Source organism: Procambarus clarkii, chromosome 53 (genome assembly GCF_040958095.1).
Source record: "Procambarus clarkii isolate CNS0578487 chromosome 53, FALCON_Pclarkii_2.0, whole genome shotgun sequence".
Lineage (NCBI taxonomy): Eukaryota > Metazoa > Arthropoda > Malacostraca > Decapoda > Cambaridae > Procambarus > Procambarus clarkii.
In genome coordinates this window covers 25,570,382-25,592,321 of record NC_091202.1, presented here as the reverse complement: position 1 = coordinate 25,592,321, position 21,940 = coordinate 25,570,382, and the positions used below count along the sequence as shown (strand labels likewise).

At 45.3% G+C, this 21,940-nt stretch overlaps 1 long non-coding RNA gene across 1 annotated transcript in view; it reads right to left on the bottom strand.

Moving 5' to 3' along the window:
• Positions 1–20,151: 20,151 nt before the first annotated feature.
• Positions 20,152–21,940, bottom strand: part of LOC138352304 (uncharacterized) — an 85,148-nt gene continuing 83,359 nt past the window's right edge. The window contains exon 5 of the long non-coding RNA XR_011222756.1: positions 20,152–20,194. This is a non-coding gene — a long non-coding RNA (uncharacterized lncRNA). The remainder of the gene's footprint in view (positions 20,195–21,940) is intronic.

The window sequence follows — 21,940 nt, the reverse complement described above, 5'->3', positions numbered from 1 at the left end:
CGCCGAGGACGTCCTTTGGGGGAACGCTGATGTTGTTTTCGCGGAGGGCATCCATTTCCGTGCTTCACACGGAAATGGATGAAGACGGGCGGGTCTTGTTTGTTCGCGCTGAGTATTTGGGGGTTGTGATTCCGTTCTTGACAGTGTACGCCCCTTCTGGGGTGGCGCATCGTCAGGACCGGGAGCTGTTTTTTCGGGAGGGGCTTTTGCCATACCTGCGGCATGATACGCGGGATTTGATCTTTGGGGGGGATTTTAATTGTGTTACGTGTGTGAGGGATTGCTCTAGTGCTCACCCTCGGAATGTTTCGGCCGCTTTAATTGAGGTTTTGCGTGCGTGCGGGTTTCGCGATGCGGCTGTTTTGTGTGGCGGCTCGTTGGAGTATACCTTCGCTGCGCGTGGGGCGAGTTCTAGGTTGGATAGGTTCTATGTTTCTGGTGGGGAGTGTTCGGTTTTTGATTTTCGCACGGTCCCGGTGGCTTTCTCGGATCATTGTATGGTGGTTGTCATGGTTGGTGTCCGGAGTCAGGTGCGGGTGGGGCCTGGGTGGTGGAAACTCAATTGTCGGTTATTGCGTTGTCCACGTATTTGTGCGCAGTTTCGGGCCTGGTGGGTTGGCATCGTTGCCCGGAAGGCTGATTTCTCCTCTTTGTTCGTTTGGTGGGAGTGGTGTAAGGTGGAGTGTCGGAGGTTTTTTGGGATTGTTGCTAAGCGGGAGGCTGCCGGGAGGTTTGGTCTGCTGCGGTTACTTCAGGCGCGTTTGTCTTCTTTATATGTGCGGTTGAATGCTGGGGTTGACTGCTTTAGTGAGATTGCTGAGTGTAAGGAGCGTATTTGTGATTTGCGTGCGGTGTTGGCTGACGGTGTTCGCGTGCGTGCTCGTGTAGCTGAGCGGGTGGATGGGGAGAGGCTCTCTCCCTTTCTTTTAGGGAGGGAGAAGGCTGCTAGGGGTTCCGTTCTTCTCAAGGGCCTTCGGCGGCCTGATGGGTCTGTGCTTTCTAGCACAGAGGGTGTTCTGCTTACCGCGCGGCGGGAGTTGGAGGCACTCTATGGGGAGGTGCATGGTGATAGTGTGCTCGCGGGTTCCCTTTTGGACGGGTGCTTCCCCGGTTTGTCGCGCTCGGAGTGTGACCGGTTGGTGCAGGATGTTTCGACGGTGGAGCTCCTGGAGGTGGTTCGGTCGTTTCGTTCTGGGAGAGTGCCGGGTGCGGATGGCCTGCCCATTGAGTTCTACCTTACCTTTTGGGATGTGTTGGGGGGGGTGCTTTTGGAAGTGGTGCAGGCATGTTTGCGTTTGGGTGCTCTGCCTGATTCCTTTTGTGACGGGATCGTGCGGCTACTCCCGAAGCCGGGCGATTTGCAGTTGTTTTCCAATTGGAGGCCTATTACGCTCTTAAATGTTGATTATAAAATTCTTTCTAAGGTTTTAGCGCGTCGATGTCGGGGTGTCGTTGCGTCGGTGGTCTCTGTGGAGCAATTTTGTGGTGTGCCTGCCCGTGCCCTGATGCATTGCAATGCCTTACTTCGTGACGTGCTTCTCTATGCGTCCGAGTATCGGCTTTCGGCGGCTATGATCAGCTTGGACTGGTCCAAGACCTTTGATCGGGTGTCTTTAGAGTTTGTTTTTAGTGCTATGGAGAGGCTTGGTTTTCCGGTGGTGTTTGTGGGGTGGGTCCGTTTGTTGTATGTCCGGAGTCGCAGTCGCGTTTGTGTGAATGGGTTTTTTAGCTCATTTTTTCCTATTTGCCGTTCCGTTCGTCAGGGGTGTCCCATGTCTATGCTTTTGTATGTGATTTTTCAGGAACCTCTTTTCCGGGCGGTGAAAGCGTGTTCCTTGATCGTGCCTCCTTGTCTGCCGTCCGGTCTCCGGCTACCCGTTTGCGGGTATGCTGACGACACCATTCTATTTGTAGCTTCGGAGGATTCTGTTGAAGCTGTCCAGGACGTTCTCCTGCGGTTTGAGTCCGCTACGGGGGCCGTTCTTAATCGGGCGAAGTCGGGGTTGATGGGGATCGGTGAGTGGGCCTCCCGCCTGGTGTGGGATAGGTCGTGGTTTCCGGTGGTCTCCTCGATTCGGGTTCTTGGGGTTACTTGGTTTGCCTCCTATGACCACTCCTTGGAGTGGAATTGGGGTGCTGTCTCTCGGTCGGTTGGTGTTGCAGTTGGCCTTTTGTCGCGTCGTCCCTTGACGATTTATCAGAGGGGACTGCTTGTTGCGTGTAAGGTCTTGTCGCGTGTCTGGTTTGTGGCTCGATGTTTCCCGTTGGATCGTCGGAAGGCCTTGAGTTTGGAGAGTGTGGTGTATAGATATGTATGGTGTGGGCGTTATCAACCGGTGCGCCGTTCGACGTTGGTGTTAGGGGTGAGAGAGGGGGGTGTTGGCATTCCTGACGTCTTCACGAAGGCCAAGGCCCTCTTCTGGGTCTCGTTGCGTCGGGGGCTGGCTCTCGGTGGGGGGTTGAATACGCTGGGTGTGTTTTTCTGCTCGCTTCGCTTCAGTTTTTTGGTTGATTTGGGGGGTTTGTCAGGAGGTGGCCTTGTTTACCCCCTTTGTTTATTCTTGGGCCGTGGGGATTCTTCGGGAGCTCTGCCGCCATCCTGGGTTTCTGTCTTTCTCGTGCAAGGCTGTGTATAGGGTGTTGTTGCCCCGGGTGCGGCCTCGAGTGGAGGGCTTGTTCCCGTGTTGGGATTGGGGTGGTATCTGGTCGTGTTTGGGGGCACGGTTCTTGGCGCCTCAGCAGCGTGAATTGCTGTTTCGGGTTCTGCATTTGTCGCTGGCGACAAATGAGCGGTTGTGTATGCTTGGCTTGCGTGATTCTGGGGCGTGTGTTCATTGTGGTTTATGTGAATCGCAGGTGCATGTATTTTATTTTTGTGTCCGGTTACAGGGGTTGGTGGACTGGTTTCGGGATGTCCTGGAGGTGTTTTGTGGTCCGGGTTGTCGGGGTGATGTTTTGCAGTTTTTGTATCTTCCGGCTTATCCGCTGCGGGTGCGTAATACATTGTGTGTTTTGGTTGCTGATTATGTGTTTTGTGTGTGGGTTGGGAGGCGGGAGGGTTTTGGGATTGCCCGAATTTTAGGATTTTTACGGGGGCGCATGCGGTTTACCTGGTGGTGGTTGCAGCGCGCTTTTCCGGAGGAGTTTGGTCGGTGGTTCACAGATGCCTATGTTCGTGGGGTTGCCTTTGGGTCGGCGGGTGCCTTGGTGGCAAGGTGATGTTCTCGTCTTGGGTGGGGTTGGGGTGTTGATGGGGGGGTTTAGAGGGGTTGGGGGGTTTCGGGGTTTGCTTTGCTATGCGCTCCCTTTCCGCTTCTTGGGGTGTCCTTGGCGGGGGTTGCGTGTGTTTGTGTGTCTCCCCCCTTGAGATGCTGCTGCTCCTGTGTGTGTGTGGTGTGTTTTCCGTACCTCCGGGTGCCGGTTGTGTCCGTATGCGTGTGGGTGTGTGGTTTTGAGGGGGGTTTTGGCTCCTGCGTGGGCCTGGGTTTTCTGCTGTACTGTTTTCTACTGTTCCTTTTGTGGCCGTGTTTCGCTTTGGCCTGTAACCCATTATTTTGCGTGCTTGGGTGCTGTGTGGTGTGCCGTGGTGGTGTGAGTGGTATGAGTGTGTTTGTCTTGTTGTTTAGAGTGTGTTTAGTGTGTGTGTACATAATTTATTCTTATTTCGTGTATATCATTTTCCTGGGTAGCGCGTGTATGGTCCTATGCTCCTTTGTTCTTATGTGTGTGGGGTAGGCGTGGTTTTGTGCACGTGATTCTATATCCACATCTGTGTATGTTTATGTTATTGGTTCCAGGTGTGTTTAAATGTTATTTATGTACTTTATTGTTAATTTATTGTTAATTTATTTTTCATGTAATTTTCTTGGCCATGTTCTGTGTTGCTATGTAGATATGAACTGTTTAGCCTATTGTTTCCATGTACTGTTTTAGCACTTATTTCCCTGTACTGTTTAGCCCATTGCTTCAATGCGTTTTTATTTTGTTCAGCGCTTGTGTTTGTTTTGCGGTTACTGTTATTGTTTAGTGTACAGACTGTTTATTCCTGTGTACTGTTCCTTCATTGGTGTACTTGATGTGTACAGGTTTGCGTTGTTTTGTGTGTTCTTGTATTTGTGTAATTTATAAAAATAAAAAAAAAGTAACCCCAGCGTTACATAGGTCACACTATAATGGCATGCAACAACACATCAGCACTACCCACATATGGTTGCAGCTACTGCAATTCGCTAATTACTGTGCCCACACAATAAAAACACACGGTTGTGCAACACACACAAGTATACTAATATTACTGCCCCTCCTCTTTTACTTCTTGCACCCGCTTGCAAAGGAATACTGTGAACACACACATACCTCAGCCAGGCAATTAACCCATCAATTGCCTGCTCTCAATAAGTACTGTGAATTCCCCTGAATAATCCTAGAGGTCCCTTAAACCCTCAACACAGTTCCTGGGGCAATAATATTGTATAAACTGAAACAATACTGCACAAACCTGCAACACAATGATGCCGTCAGCATACCCCACGTGCTAATGACATCATTAGGCAATCAGTCAGCAATCACACCTACTGACTTACCACACAATACAGTACATAAACATGCAAATGAACACATAGGAATGACATTCACATAATCAAAGGAAATTATATCACCAAGTAGTATGTACTAATTACACAAGACTCCAGGGGTCCCCACTGACTCCACTGTCTACCTCTAATGATTATAATTTTACGGTACTTCTATGGCATTAATCCAGGCTGAACGATTATATAGAATCGACAGGCTGGATCACTTATATGGTAAATCTCTACACTGACTGGTTACATCCTCTAGTCAGTCTACTAACATACTAGCATACAGCGTGGTCCCGTGTATAATCTCTATCTCCAGGTACCGCCCCTACCCGACACCTGGATTCCACTGACAGCTGCCCCTCAGCTGTTTTTCTAGTCTAGCGAGGCTCTGAGATAACTCTTACCATGAATATCCACCGGTACCCAACACACTGTAATAGTACACATTTCTACTCCTTTCTACTGCCCTCTTTCCCTCATTTTTCCTCATTACCAAAGTTACTACCACACTAGCTGACACACTTAGCTGCTTGCTCCTCATGCGTCGACAAGATGTGGCCCTAGGCTGTCCCGGGAAAGTGGCCAAGGCATGTGGCCACAGCGCCCCTCCCGAGCTGAGAGAGGGGGGGTTGGGTGGCCGGCGTGCGGGTGGCCTGAGTGGCGCATGACGTCATAACACCCCACCGGCCGGGCTGGCGGGCGGGGTGGTGTTTGCCTGGGTGGGTGCCCTCCACCCGCGGGCGGGCGCGCACATGGGTGCCGCCCACAGGAGTACCCACGCGGCTGGGGAATCTCAACCCAATCAGACTAGAGCCTGCCTGGCTCAACACTGTTTTGACAATGGCCGGCGGCGTCCCCATACTGACGCAGCCTGGCAGAATGCAAAGTCCAACATGGGCCTGTAATATCACATACGCGTACACTGCCCAACATCAATTGTCCATTGCCACTAGACAGGATACTCAGACCCGAGGGATGAGGGATCAATCTGATACACCATGACGCTCTGCCAGCCTGCCTCATGCGTTCACACAGTCAACTGTCTCTTAGCTTTTTACTGTTTCTTTCGTAAATCCCTAGCCCCAATTCACTTAATTAGGCCTTGACACAACCCCTGATGGCAGGAGTGCCACCAATCGAGTAATTTGGACGACAGAAGCGATTAACAGGGGGTGGAGGCGGCAAGCGTGCCACCCCCACCCAAACACCTCTTGCTTTCCTGGCCGCCCAATTCAAAACTGAAGATTTCGCGGGCTAAGGGAACTCAAATACCCATACCTTCTCCCTACAATGCCTAGACCAATCAGCTTGGAGCCGGCACAGCTCCTCATGCCGGACCCAATCATAGTTCTTCGCGCCAAAACTAGGCTTGGACCACACGTGCGGGACCCAATCATATGCCTCCGTCACCCTCGGCGTCTTGTGACGTCACAAGGAGGAGGAGGAGGCCTAAAGAGTGGCGTGATGTCTCCCATGTGGGGGGGGGGCAACATTCACTCCACTCTCTCTCTCCCCTCCCCCCTGTAAAACCGTTGGGAGAGTCAAGTACCTCCCTACACCACTTCACTCTCAACTCCCATCCTATTTCACAGAAACAGGAAAATCTCTAATTCTCTCTACAGAGCAATCACAAACTTCTAACTACTCTCAAGTGATAGTTCGTAACACAAGCTTTCATCCAACACCCAACAAGCATATGTTATTTTGAAAGCTTCAATTTCTAGAGTGCCTAGCCTAATCTAGAACTAGGAAAAACTAGCTGAGGGATCTAGATCCCTCACAATTTACTTCAACAAAATTAAGCGACAGTTTAAAGAAAAGATTTTGAAAATCCAGGTAAATATGTGGATAAAAATTATACTTATCTAAAACATAACCTATTAAATGTAGACTGTCCTATAAATTATATAAACACGTTGGAGGCAGTAGATAGAAGTGAGGAATAAGAAGTGTGAGGGGTTAGAGAATAAAAATGGTAAAAATATACTTAAATATATTGAAAAAATATATTGTGTAACAGTTTTTTTTTTTATTATTTTCTACCACAAAAGTGGCCACACATTTACAGTGCTAACCAGCATATATACATTTTCTTCTGTCCTCCATGGACAGGGTTAGAGATATGTTAAATATATAGTTCAGGGATTTATTGAACAATCAACCACAGGTGATTCGGTGCTTTTAAAATGCTAAGCTAACCTACATACGTAAATACAAAGATACATAGATTTACGTATGACCTACATAAATTGTTCGATGTGTCTTTTATATAGTGTCATTAATGTGCATTTACAAATGTGAAATGAAATTCTGATCAGCTTCCATATATACTTTATACACATACATATACATACTCATACATATACGTTCATATACATACATATATACACACACATGCATTCACATACATTTGTCTCTTTTACTCTGACAGAGTGAGATAGCTGATAGAGAAACTAGTGTGCAGTTAAGCATTTAATCAATGAAGGTGGTGAAGGTGCTTTTACAAGCTCAGGTTATATAGTTACATCACATACATTGTATAATTGATACATTACATGGTCAATCTTGGGTACAAGTCCAATATATCATCAAGTGTTCCAGTACTCATATAGTAATTACACAGTTCAGCATACCTGAGCCCAGGAGGGCGAAAGTCAGTCAATATGGGACATTCTACAATATAATGTTCAAGAGAGTGCATGTTTTCTCTTTCACAAAGTTGACACATTGTGTACTCGACATTTGAGTTTTGAGAAAGCTGCCAGATACGTCTATATCCCAGGCGTATTCTGGCCACTATAACATCACATTGCCGAGTTCTTGTTCTATTAGTCCCATATGTGAATGTCTCCTCACGATATCTATCATAATATTTAATGCTACAACTTTCAGGTCTTTGTGAATTTGTTAGGTCGGCGAGATCTTCATTAGATATTTGTTTAAGTATTCTCTTTGTCACTGCAAATGAAACACCCATATCAGTTTCTACCACTGGTTTTCTACAGGCTGTGGAATGGACAGCATGTGTAACAGGAGTATTTGTGTAACAGTATTATGCTCTAAAGTACATGGTATTGAGATAGAGAAAGGCAAAATGCAAAGTTAGGAATTCACCTAGTTGTGTTTGCGGGGGTTGAGCTTTGCTCTTTCAGCCCGCCTCTCAACTGGGTATGCTAGATGAAATGAATATGTGGAGAGATGTTGGACTGATAGACAAATAGCAAATATACAAAAGTATACAATAGTAAATATACGAAATATATACAATAACAAAAGTTCTTCCTCTTCTATATATTAAAAGAGAACACATTATGCTCAATGTCTCGCCACGACACATGAACGTTCTCAAATTTACCAACTAATATTAAAGCTTGATACAGTGTGGACCCCCGGCAGATACTTTACACCTCGAGTGCTTTAAAGCTTGCTACATCTCCATCGGTGTCCTGGCGCTTTCTCCTTGTAACAAACTAGGCTGTTGTAAGAATTATCCAGAGTGGTTTATCGACAAAAGAGAATGGGAAGCTGAGCCGCATGGTGACCTGACCCCCAGGGGAATTCGCGGTGGAAATAACCAACGCTTTGTTCATAGCTGCGTATAATGAATCATCCTATAGTATTCAGTAATTTAGAGAAAATTAGCCTTTATTCATTTTGCATTAAAATTGTATTGTATAATAGTACTGGGTACAACATCAGGAGTATTCTAATTATTGAGTTTAAGTCACCATCAGTGACGTCACGAATCAGATCTAACTTTTAAAGCGGAGTGACCGGCGGTCATAGGTCATCAGGGGTTGACAGGTCTAATATTTCTCAAAGTTTTAATAACCATTTTTGTGATCGGGAACAGCTCTGCCGTTAGATGTTTGTAATTTAATTCAGTAAAATAATTCAACCAGTCTGGATCAATTAAGTACAACAGAGGTTAATTGTTATAACTTAAACCTGGCTAGTAACTTGGTAGAACTTTGACGGACTAGGCGGAAGGATACAATGCTCTGTCTGGGGTAGACCAGACAAGAGAGAGATCAGTGTGGTCACGGAAGCAGCTGGGAGAGGTCAAACATCTTACCTCTCCCCAAGACCAGCCAAGACATCTAGCTGGTCGCCCAAGGTATAGTTGCTATTGTTAAGTATAGAAATAGTCTCATTTGCCACTCAGGTCAAGTAGGGAGTGTTAAAGTGATAGGGAGTGAACATATTTAGATTTTGTTTTAGTTTTCTTTTAATAAATTAAATTTGTTATTAATTTGCATTTTATTGTTTCCATTTGTTTATGTGTAAACTTGTCCTGGTCACGTGGTCCACACGAGGTAAAGTTGGATTGGGCGCCGATTCTAACATCGAATCGGAATTATCATTACCGTGTAATTTATTCCACACTCAAGGTCATCGTATATAGTGGGGATCAAGCCCCTAGGTTGATTAATTAGCGTGATCGATCCAGACCTCGATCATTGCTCTTGTATTACTGGTCTGGTGGTGGCAGCAGAGGCGACTCTAGGATTTGCTCAGAGCTTAGGTCACGTCATACTGGGTGTAGAATCCTAAGTCGGTCAATCGTCTTAGGACCACGTGGCGTGGAGTTGGCTTTGGTAAAAGTTTTGGAGTCCCTTGGTAGAGAATAAAAAGTAAGAATACGGGTAGAGGGAGTAGAAGGTAGAGAAGTAAAGAGAGAGGAACCTAACCCGTGTTACAATGGTGCACAGCGGTGGTTTCAACAATTTTGTTTGAAATTGTTGAAAGGCTCATGCGTCTAGCCGTTCGAACACGTGTGCGGATGCTAAGGAGACAGCCGCGGGCCAGGATTAGCAGTGCGCCCCACAACAGTGCGTTTGAGTGGGGATTGGCGAATCTTGGGTCATGCGGGCTGATATGATTAAGGTTTAGTTAGTAAGATTAGGCTGTTAAAATAGATTTATTGAAAAGGAGACCGCTCCGAGTTGATTGGACTGGGTACCATACTCGACCCATTGCAATTAATTCAGAGGTGTTGGGAGCCGCCATACTCTCAACAGCAGTTCCTTGAGGTCTGTCGGGGGCGGATATATCTGTGGGACGCCAGTAGATAGTCCGAGGGCGTTATTAGACGACCCAAAACGCTAGGAAAAACGTAATCCGTGAAGGGCGTTGCGGCCTCCGAGGGACGGACTAGTAACCTACCTAGCAGCGATTCAACAACTAAGTGATCGCACAATTAGTGGAGGTTGAGTCGTCCCTAGTCATAATTGTTGCTGAAAGCTGCGTGTCGCTCTGTTGGAACCTAGATGGTGTGGCCTCTAGGCTAGGTGTGGTACGGCGAGCCGGTAGGAACAATTATAAGTTTAAGTCGAGTGCATTTTTGAATTAAGTATACTTAAATTTATAAAGTAATTTCCGTTTATTTGCGTTGTTCTAGATTAATTTTTTCCCCTAAATTCAATCCCCGGTTAAAAATTTTTCCAAGTGTTTAGCGTTTTCTTGCATATTAGGCTAAGTGCGTACGTTAAGTTTTGCTATTTCCTGTTGTATTAGTCTAAGTCAGAGGCGTTGTTGCTAGAGTGTAGTTAATCCTCTGGACTTAGGGCTGTGTCGGTCACGATAGATAAGTGAAGGAGTTTAAGGGATAGTAAAGTTGCGTGTAAATGTTATTTGTCCGTGGAATATTTCTAAGTATTTTGGGATAAGTTTTCGGCTAAGTCGATGTCGGAAAGTCGTTAACTGTAATTAATTTGTATTCATGGGTCACGTGTATGTTCTGGGCGTCATTAGGATTCTCCAGTCGATGCGAGTGATATTTTCTAGTTTTTACCAGTAAGACGGTAAAATTGTGTTTGTAGACTTAGAATTCTGTTTTCAGTAGAAACATAGGTGGAAAATTTCTAAGTCCAGCTTGGGCTAGAATCTGACTTTTTGGCGGAAATTCTAATTTTCATGTTTTGTGTATATTCTGGGGCCAGTAGTGCGCGCAAGGGACGTAATTCTGTTCGTAAAGCATTAACAGTGATAATTACATTTTTGCCGAATTTAGTATTTTGAGAAAATCGTGTCGTAATTTTGTCAGAGTCCATTTGAGGTGAAAATCTCGGATTTTGACGAAAATTCGAATTAGTGAGTGTTGAAACCGCCCGATGTGTCAGTATTGTTCTGTATACAACGTCAGTATTAAATAATAACGTATTTATATCTGGAAACGAGAAACCCAAATTTTTGTGAATTAAAGGAGTTTTGTGATATTTGGGGTGATAGAATATTTTTCCCTCGGAGTCAAGAAAATTGGCAGAGTCCAGCAATGGAGTAAAAACGCAGTTTTTGATAAAAATTCAATTTTTAGTAAGCATTTATAGGTCCTGGGTGTCTATATTAATCGCTAGAGCGGTTTATTAACGTAAAACTAGTTATTTTCCTTCAGAACAAAAATTTGGATTTTTCAGCGTTTAAGCGAAAAAGCGCGGGACTTAGTTTTTTCAGCGCAGCTGGTCCCGCTCCATCAGTCATCAGTGGCCACGCTGCTCACTTCAAGCGCGTTTAGTATTCAAATACAGTAAATATTCTTTATTAATCCATCACGAGTGCTGCGCGTTAGTTGCGTTATCATTTAAATTGTTTTATATAAATTAGATTCTTTAATTTTTTTAACGTAAAGGACTTAGGTTTCAGCAATAGAACTGCGGGATATTTCACGGTCAGACACGAGTGCGGGGCAGACATTCATTGGATTCACTTCAGCGATTCTCTCGATAAATCTGTGTATTTCCTATTTTGGGAAGTTAGTAGTTTTCTCTTAGAATAGAGTGGTGATTTTTTTTTATTTTTGTAAGATCACGGTTGTAGTGAGTCCGGGTCGAGGGTGTACTAAAGGGTAGTTTAGAAGAGACGTGGCACACCAGGAATCACAGAAAATGTTTAACCCAGATAATGGCCAGTCAGTAGGGACCAGTGGGAATGGGAGTGTAGAGGATAGAACCTCTTCCGACACCACTGGGGACCGCTCAGGTAGCTCAACTGGCACCACAGGTGGGGCCAGTGGGACTGAAGCGACGAGTTCACGGGTACTGCATGGGACTGGGCAGTCGAAAGTATCTTTCCATCCCTGGAGAGATACTATTATTGACATGAGTGGGGAGTCTTGCGAGGAGTCGTCCCATGAGTGGGGAGAGCCGTCTTGGGTTCCCCCACAAATAACATCGACGCCATGCCAGCAGGGCAGACAGGGGGCCTCAGTTAGTATGGCAGGACGTCCCACTTCGCTCGGTAGAGAACAGCAACCCGTTCAACGGGAACATGAACAACCACACCAACAGCAGGAACTACCCAACATAACACCAATACCACAGCACCCACAACACCTAGGTACACCTCATCCGTCACTACAACAACCCCAACCCCACCTCCCATACCTACCCCATCCTCAATTCCCATACCAACCCCATCCTCAGTTCCCATACCAACCCTTCCCCCAACCCCAGGCCACTCCATACCCATTCCAACCCCAGGCCACCCCATACCCATACCAACCCCAGGCCACCCCATACCCATACCCATTCCAACCCCAGGCCACCCCATACCCATACCCATACCCATTCCAGCCCCAGGCCACCCCATACCCACCCCAACCTCAATCCACACCCCAGCCTGAGGTCACCCACACCATACCTCAACCCCAACCTCAATCCACACCCCAACCCGAGGCCACCCACACCATACCTCAACCTAAACCTCCATCCACACCCCAACCCCAGGCCACCCACACCATACCTCAACCCCAACCCCAGGCCGCCACAGCCTTAGACAGGCAGATGCGCACGGAGACGCCGGGCACTCAGTTGTCGCCATACGTAGAGGCGTTAAGTAAAGGCGAGGGAGCCAAGCCGAGGAACTGTGGCGTGGGTTCATCAGGCGGGAAGCAGCCCTCAGCTGCAAGTTCGAGCCACCCTGCGCGGGGTACCAACAGAGATCCGCGGAGGTGTTACTCCTGCTGGAAGCGCGGGCATATACAGAGGGATTGCGAAGTCACTCCTACGAAAGCATGAAAGCAGGCTCCTAGTGATGGCAGGCCTACTTTTGAGGTGAAAGTGGAAGGTGTGAGATTGACAGCTTTTGTTGATACAGGAAGCCAGGCAACGGTAATTAAAAAGTCAGCCTTCAGCAATTTTAAGTATGCACGTCTTCAACGTTGCGCAAAGGCATTAACAGCAGTCAATGGGGAAAAGATTGAGATCGTAGGTCAAGGTACAGTTAATTTTGAGATTGATGGGGAATTGCAGCCTCACACATGTACGATCGTAGAGAACCTTGATTTTCCTGGTCACATCTTAATGGGAACTGATTTTCTGTCGCGATTTAATTATTCCTTGTCTGCTCAAAAAGGGGCTAGGAACTGCAGGTTGCAGTTGGGACAGACTTCCTACCCAGTGGAGATGATCGACCATCCCCTAGTTGTAGCTTCAATTAAGAGGAAGCTGAAATATAATGCGCACTATCCAAAATTGATTTTTAAGTCTCTTCCAGACACAGTTAAGAGGTCATGCGCCTTGCATGCATTGACCAAACAGAGTTGCCCACCACATTCTGTTAAATTTATTAAAGTAGCCGTGGGACGTCACATACAACCAGGTACCACCCTTCAGGTGGCTGGGAGATGTGATAGTTTATTAATTCCTCATCACTTAGTTGTAGTGCTCGATAAAGGTGCACTCATTCCAGTTGTCAATCTTTCACATAAGACTTTTCGCTTCAGGGCAGGTGATAGGGTATCTCAGGGAACCATGGTGGAGGACACAGAAATCTTTCACCATGAGTCAGCTGAGACGCCAGCCGTCACTGCACAATGTAGTGCACTGAATATGTTGAATACTAAAACACCATCCAAAGTACAATACGAGACGAGAAATGTTGCACAGAATGTTGAGGAAGTGGAAAAATTAATTTCAGCACTTGATTTGCAACATGTTGCACAGGCAGATAGGAAGGCACTGAGAGGAGTTTTACGAAAATTCCCGAAATTGTTTGCGACAGAGGATGACCAGATTGGTCTCCTTGATAAGATCGAGCACACCATTCCAACTGGTGACCATTTGCCTGTGTACACAAGACAGTGGAGGTTGCCGGAACAGGCAAAGAACATTATCAGGGAGGAGTGCCAGAAAATGTTGAGACAGGGCGTGATAGAGCCTAGTACGTCACCGTGGCTCTCTCCTGTTGTGCTAGTTCGGAAACCGGACGGTAGTTATCGTTTCTGTGTTGACTACCGGAAGGTGAACGAACTAACTAAGGGTGATGTGTATCCGTTGCCCCGAATACAGGAGATCATAGATCAATTTGGTGCTGCTAAGTATTTCTCAACTCTTGACGCAAAATCGGCGTATTGGGCGATTCCGGTGGCAGAACAAGATAGGGAAAAAACAGCATTCTCGGATGGTAGGCACACTTATCAATTCCGTAGGATGCCGTTTGGTTTGAAGACAGCGCCTTCGTCGTTTCAGAGGGCCATCAACTTTATCCTTAGTCCGGTACTGGGTAGGCATTCTTTAGCGTACCTGGATGATGTTGTGATATATTCCAGGACGTTTGAGGAACACCTACAGGACTTGACTGAGACTTTGAAGTTGTTAGATCAGGCAGGTTTCAGGCTGAATGTTCAGAAGTGCACCTTGGCGGCTCAGAAATTCAAATTTCTGGGGTTCCAGGTGTGCCCAGACGGTATCCGACCTGACCCAGATTCTTGCCGCGCCATTGCTGACATGCCTACTCCAAGGACAGCAAAGGACGTGCGTAGGTTTTTGGGGGCGGCCGGATATTTTCGTCGTCATATTGAAGGTTTCGCTGGCCTTTCAGCACCCCTGACTGATCTGACAAAGAAAAATGCGAAGTTTGTGTGGAAATCTGAACATGACGAGGCCTATCGCAAACTGAAAGACCAACTAATCACGACACCGGTATTGGCTATTCCTGATTTTGAGAAAGAGTGGGAAGTGCACACTGACGCCAGCGGTATTGCTATTGGCGGGTGCTTAATTCAGCGAGACGCAGATAATTTACCCCATCCAGTAGCCTATTTCAGTAGGAAGGTCAAAGGACCTGAAGTTCGTTATTCAGCTACGGATCGGGAGGCACTGGCAGTAGTAGAATCAGTTAGGTATTTCGAGCCTTACCTATTTCAGCGGCATTTTGTAATCTACACAGACCATCGAGCGTTAACACACATATTTAAAAAGCGAACGAAATGCCCACGAATGTCACGCTGGTCTCACGAACTTTCGGCCCACTCATTCCAGATCTTGTACAAGCCTGGTCCAGCACATGTTGTGCCAGATACGCTAAGTAGAAATATAGCGGCAATGCAGATTAATGAAAATATTGAAACCATTCCATCAGATAAAATGAGAGAATACCAGATGAACGAGCCTAGATGGAAAGAAATTATTGAGTATTTAGAGGGAGGAAAATACCCGGAAAAGAAAAAGAATTTACCTATACATGATTTTGAAATGAAACAGGGCGTCCTGTATTATGTCAACAGCCAGAATGATAGGGCAGTATTTCAGCTAGTTATTCCGGACGCGTTGCGGTCATCAGCATTAAAGCTTGCGCATGCTTCAAAAATTGCAGGGCATCCGGGGATCTTTAAAACGCACTTAAAAGCAAAGTCTCTATTTTATTTTCCAGGATTACTTTCTGAGGTAATCAATTTCGTGAAGTCGTGCCCTCGTTGCCAGAGGAGGAAAGGTACCCTTAAGGTACAAGCCCCACTTCAGGAATTTCCTGAAATTCGTGAACCGTTAGATCGTGTGGGGGCCGATCTGATTGATTTACACCACAGTCATTCAGGTAACAGATATGTGTTGGTGCTAGTTGACCATCTGTCTAGATACACTACACTAGTTGCATTACCTCAGAAGGATTCTCGTACGGTTGCAGATGCGTTCTTGCGTAGGTTCGTTACTGTATTCGGACCTCCTAAAGTTTTAGTCTCTGACCGGGGTCAAGAATTCAATGGGAATATATTTAGAGAAGTTTGTAAGATTTTAGAGACAACTTCGGCTTTTACAACGGCCTACCACCCACAAGCAAACGGAATGACGGAACGGACTAATCGTTCAGTCAAGGATATGCTTGCAATCCTTGCTGAACATGATGCAAACACCTGGGATGAACACCTACCCTATGTTCAGTTCGCCTTGAATACTGCCATCCACCAATCAATTAACACCCAACCACTTCATTTGTTTACTGGTAATTCATGCAATTTCCCCTCAGGTCTGCTTAACAGACATAATGTTGCATACGGGGAGGACTATCCTTCAGAGGTCCTTGGTAAAATGAGAAATGCATGGAATATTGCAGCTGAAGCGTCCAAGAAGGCACGGACTCGGTATGCTCATTTTTATGACAAGAAAGTGCGCCCTCTTGAGTTGAAGGAAGGAAGCCTCGTATTGAGAGTGAATGAGGCTGCGCCCGCCAATCAGAGCAGGAAACTAGCTCCGAGGTGGCGAGGACCATATAGAGTAATTAAAAGGGCGGGGCCGGTTAATCTTGTTATAAAAGGAGTGTTCGAGGACCAGGTGGAAAGGACAATTCACGTGAATAAATTGAAACATTATCATGCTAGAGAGGAATTAGAACTGCCTTCAGCGGGTCTAGTTCCTGACTCAGCAGTGCTGACTCATGGCTTCACCGACGAGTCAGAAGATGAGGATGACCCTCTGTCATCGCTCATCAGTAGTCAGGTGCAGTCTCGCCACCCTATGGTGACGAGATCTCGCGCTATACAGTAAAGTAACTTCCTTGGTTAGTATAATTTAGTATTCATTAGATTTTCCTGTAAAGGCAATGAGATGTACTATGTCTATACTTGACTCAGGTAGCAACTTTTACCGTGCTCTGGGGTTCCACCTCCACCAAACCCAGAGTATATCTATGCTTCCGCTGTGTTGTGTCTGTCTGTTCCCAGGTCTGATTGGTACACCGACCCAGTTGTTCCAGCCACACGTGAACCCTTGTCTGTAAAGACCGAGGGGGGAGGCACGTTACACAAAGCCCTCCCCCCACCAGACCCAGTAACCCATACATCAGTTACTTTGGGGATGAGTGACTGTCCAAGAGTCACCCGGCCGACGCCTCACGTCACTAACGAGGTTGTCAGGGCCAGCGAGCTGTCCACATTATAGCAGTCACCGGAGGTGCCATACAACGCCGGGGTAGCTGTCTCGAGATCACCAATACCCACCTGCTGCGTCATCAAGACTGCAGCCATTCCAGCAGTGTTGGAGGAGAGGTCAAGAAATGGAAAGCACGTAGCAGTACTCAAGAATTTCGCCGGAAGATTAATGATTACGTCATCTGAAGTAACAAGAAAGCGGAAGTAAGGCGGTCACAGGTGGAAGGCACGGTTTCCCTACAGAGTACCGGGACTCGCCAATAGAAGGTCGCAAAATTGTCTCCTTTGGCCTAAAGTCGGCGGTACGAGGGTATGCACAGTTGGTGTTTACGGCCTAGTAACCTGGTGACATCAAGAAACGCCTGAGATGACGTGAGCAATGATGGAAGACGAGATTCACCTGTTCTGCAAACAAGCAACCCGCCTCTACGACCTTCTAACATCACTCCTGCTAAGAGACACCGTTGGTACATCCAGTTCTGCTCTGCTGTGGTCATCTGCGACAAGTTTAACATCAAGACTACCGTGTGAACTGTGATTGATATGAAGGCGTGTGGACTGTCGAGAGCAAGATTAATGGCCGAAGTAACAGTATTCTACAGCTGTCACTTGGCACTCAGCTCTACTACACTCTGTCGTCATTCAGGAGTACCGGATGGGAGTACAAGAGGACCAGGTATTGATGTCTACACATGAGAAGAAGCAAGATCGACACCGTCATCGTCAGCGACTACATTCAGCATCCAGCAGCGTCGATTTTTTTTTTATCGTTTACTCAATATGAACAATTGATACAAACAACAAAGTTGGCTCTGAACATCTGTGTAAAGAACATCTGGACACTTTTGTTTAAATGTTGAAAAACAGAGTTAGAATCAATACTTTTTAAATGTTGAAAAACAGATTTAAAATAATTCTGGTATAATATATGAGAATTTTACTCTATAAATTGATCAGTAATCAAAATCGAAGCCCCTGTGTAATTGTCTCAGCCCAGAACAAACGGTTATGGAAAATTATGTTGTGCTATTTTTTTCAGAATGTTTGAACACAGGAGAGGCGGACCAATATAAACATTGACACTTCTAGTGAGTGAGAACACTTGGCTGTACAGTCAGCTGAAACCTGTGATATAGTATAGGAATTTTTTTTATATTTTTAGATACATGTAATAAACGTTAGGTGTGTTCCTTAACATGTCAAGGTTGACATTGATGGGGAGTGGGTAGTACACGGATGTGAACTTGATAGTTCCGTAGTACGCTCCCGGATGACAAAGTTCAGTCTGAACTTATAACTTTAATGTTTGTTTGAGCACGGTGTGGCCGGCTCTAGAGGACACATGGACTTGGCTAGTGAAGAGCCAAGAGAGTTTAATAGCTAGTTTTTGATGGTAGAGTAGGGACATGTTATTTAGCTATGTCAGTAAGGGTAGGATGTATGTTTCCTGATATTGGAGGATTGCTGTCAGTTGACAGCTGAGAAATTTATGAAATATGAACATGTTTATTATGATGTTGGACTATTATTTGTCAAATTTTATTAGTTAGGTTAGCTTTTGTTTGTGGCATGAGTTGAATTGTGGGTTTGGATACTAAACCTCGTGAATTTTAACAAATTAACAAGGTTTACTAAGTGCTTGTGCGGGGGGTGGTTGTAACAAACTAGGCTGTTGTAAGAATTATCCAGAGTGGTTTATCGACAAAAGAGAATGGGAAGCTGAGCCGCATGGTGACCTGACCCCCAGGGGAATTCGCGGTGGAAATAACCAACGCTTTGTTCATAGCTGCGTATAATGAATCATCCTATAGTATTCAGTAATTTAGAGAAAATTAGCCTTTATTCATTTTGCATTAAAATTGTATTGTATAATAGTACTGGGTACAACATCAGGAGTATTCTAATTATTGAGTTTGTCACCATCAGTGACGTCACGAATCAGATCTAACTTTTAAAGCGGAGTGACCGGCGGTCATAGGTCATCAGGGGTTGACAGGTCTAATATTTCTCAAAGTTTTAATAACCATTTTTGTGATCGGGAACAGCTCTGCCGTTAGATGTTTGTAATTTAATTCAGTAAAATAATTCAACCAGTCTGGATCAATTAAGTACAACAGAGGTTAATTGTTATAACTTAAACCTGGCTAGTAACTTGGTAGAACTTTGACGGACTAGGCGGAAGGATACAATGCTCTGTCTGGGGTAGACCAGACAAGAGAGAGATCAGTGTGGTCACGGAAGCAGCTGGGAGAGGTCAAACATCTTACCTCTCCCCAAGACCAGCCAAGACATCTAGCTGGTCGCCCAAGGTATAGTTGCTATTGTTAAGTATAGAAATAGTCTCATTTGCCACTCAGGTCAAGTAGGGAGTGTTAAAGTGATAGGGAGTGAACATATTTAGATTTTGTTTTAGTTTTCTTTTAATAAATTAAATTTGTTATTAATTTGCATTTTATTGTTTCCATTTGTTTATGTGTAAACTTGTCCTGGTCACGTGGTCCACACGAGGTAAAGTTGGATTGGGCGCCGATTCTAACATCGAATCGGAATTATCATTACCGTGTAATTTATTCCACACTCAAGGTCATCGTACATAGTGGGGATCAAGCCCCTAGGTTGATTAATTAGCGTGATCGATCCAGACCTCGATCATTGCTCTTGTATTACTGGTCTGGTGGTGGCAGCAGAGGCGACTCTAGGATTTGCTCAGAGCTTAGGTCACGTCATACTGGGTGTAGAATCCTAAGTCGGTCAATCGTCTTAGGACCACGTGGCGTGGAGTTGGCTTTGGTAAAAGTTTTGGAGTCCCTTGGTAGAGAATAAAAAGTAAGAATACGGGTAGAGGGAGTAGAAGGTAGAGAAGTAAAGAGAGAGGAACCTAACCCGTGTTACATCCTGATACTTCCCTTCCATCAGTGTACATAATTGCTGCCCTTTTTTGCCTTATAAAATTATCTGAATCTGATCATCGTATCATGTTATGTGTCTCTAAGAACACGTTTACAGCTGCTTACTCTACACTTGGAACCTTGAAGCAAGTCACCTGTTTGACACTAATTCCGATCCCTGACAGGCCAGACAAATTGACAGGTGGTGGGTCAAGATGGGTTAACCTAGTTGCTTGTGCTGGTACTCCCTTCACCTGACCTATCTCCCATGACCTCAAGACCTGCCAGCTGACCTCTGGTTGGCCAGGCAGCTTGACACCACTTGCTGGACGTGTGTCAGCCGGCAAGTGTATCTACACATACACCCAGTACACAGGAAAACTGTACCCCAGGAGGACTATACCCCACAACTACGATTCTTAGGACGCTTAGCGACCCCACACCCCACCCCGGATAAACCCAGCCTACACTTACACTAGTTGTGATTAATTACCGGACATCATAATATGGCCTCAATGGAAACTGAAGGAAATTGTTACGTACCTTAAAAATTGGTGGATTTGTGTCCCGCGATGACCTGTTGCCTGAACAAAAAAATACGATTTTATTTTTTTATTTTTACACCTTTTTATACATTAGGGTCCTTATATACCACATGAATAATCATATTTTAATCCACATATATAAGCAGCGCCGGTAAATGTGACGCTTGAGCATCGAGATGTTACTTACTTTTGCCTGAAGGATGAGGTCGCTGGAGCCCCTCGTCTAACAACGCGAGGCAGGACCAGTGATTGAACACAACACTGCTAGCAACACACACACACACAGACCGAGGAAGACGACCTAATATTTCAACACAAGACAATAAATAATGCACTAAAGATAAGAGCGACCGACACGTACGTTGTTTTGGAACAGCAGTTAAGGTCTGCCTTCCTCTAATGTTTCCTGTAGAACACTAAACTATCCCGAGTCGACACTTCGTCGGGGACAGCGGTAGCAGCCTTATCTACCCTGGTGTTTGGACATTGTTTGACAACAATCGCATAGTTAAGGTTCCTGCAGCCTTTAAAGCATTATAATTGTTCTGTATACAACCAGGAATTAACATTACAACAGACAGTTAAATCACTTCGACTAAATACTTTTTTTTAGTTTCCATCAGAAATGGTGATATTTTTTCAAATTAGATTTTCTTATTTCCGTCACTCCGCTCCACTCCACTCCACATATGTTATGACTATACTCTAACTACCCATCCTCAGGCTGAGCTGTTTCAAGCGGCAGCCCTCCCCAGAAATGCAGCAATTAACACTTATGTACAGTGTACATAAAATTTACGTGTTCTTCAATATAAATAATATATATATATATATATTAGAGCTAGCGATATAGTTACGTTGTGTTGAGGTTCTATGGGAAATTATATACCTGAAGCATTTACAGGTGCGATTCGAATACAGGACGTTAGCAAAGCACTGTTCGAAAAATGTTCGAACTTCATCTCTTGTGAGTCGGGTGTAAAGTCCTAACGTTCATAAACATAGGTTTGACGACTAGATTAATGAGTATTTGGCCTTTGTTTGAGGCCGGGCTGTGACTTGACCCACAGAAGTAAAGGGATCAGTTCTTCGTTTCAGAGTGAGAGTAAACTCGTTCAAAAACTCATTCGAAGCCAGGTGATGTTTCATCACAGTTTTGCCTTAAAACCAGCCCGTCCTCGCATACAAAGATCCAAGCATGTTAATCCAGCCGCCAAACCCCCTGTTTATGAATGAAAAGCGGTTTACACACGACACACAACTGATAACGTCCGAACACTTCAGGGACAAGAGCTTCGCTGACGTCTTCTGTTCGAACCACAATTCTATAAACAGCCCATCCTCCAAACAAAGACTCAAAAGTTATTCCATCCACCCGCCAACCCTCTTTTTATGAATGAAAAGCGGTTTACACACGACTTACAACTGCTGACGTTCCAACATATCCGGAACAAGTGCTTCACTGACGAATTTTGTTCGAATCACAACGCTGTAAATGGACATTTACAGCGACCCACGTACTACAAATACAAATAATCGCCAACAGAACCTAAACACCTAACCTATCCTATGCCTATATATACACAATATACTAATATATTATAATATTAATTAATACTTGAGAAAATTCCCGTTTTGAATGAACAGCATGTTAAAATTTATGAATGCGTCTGTGGGGTTGACTGCTGAATGTAATGGACTTGAGTCGAGGATGGGTTGTATAAATGCTTCACCCACGTATTGCTAATACAAATAATCGCCAACATAACCTAAACACCTAACCAA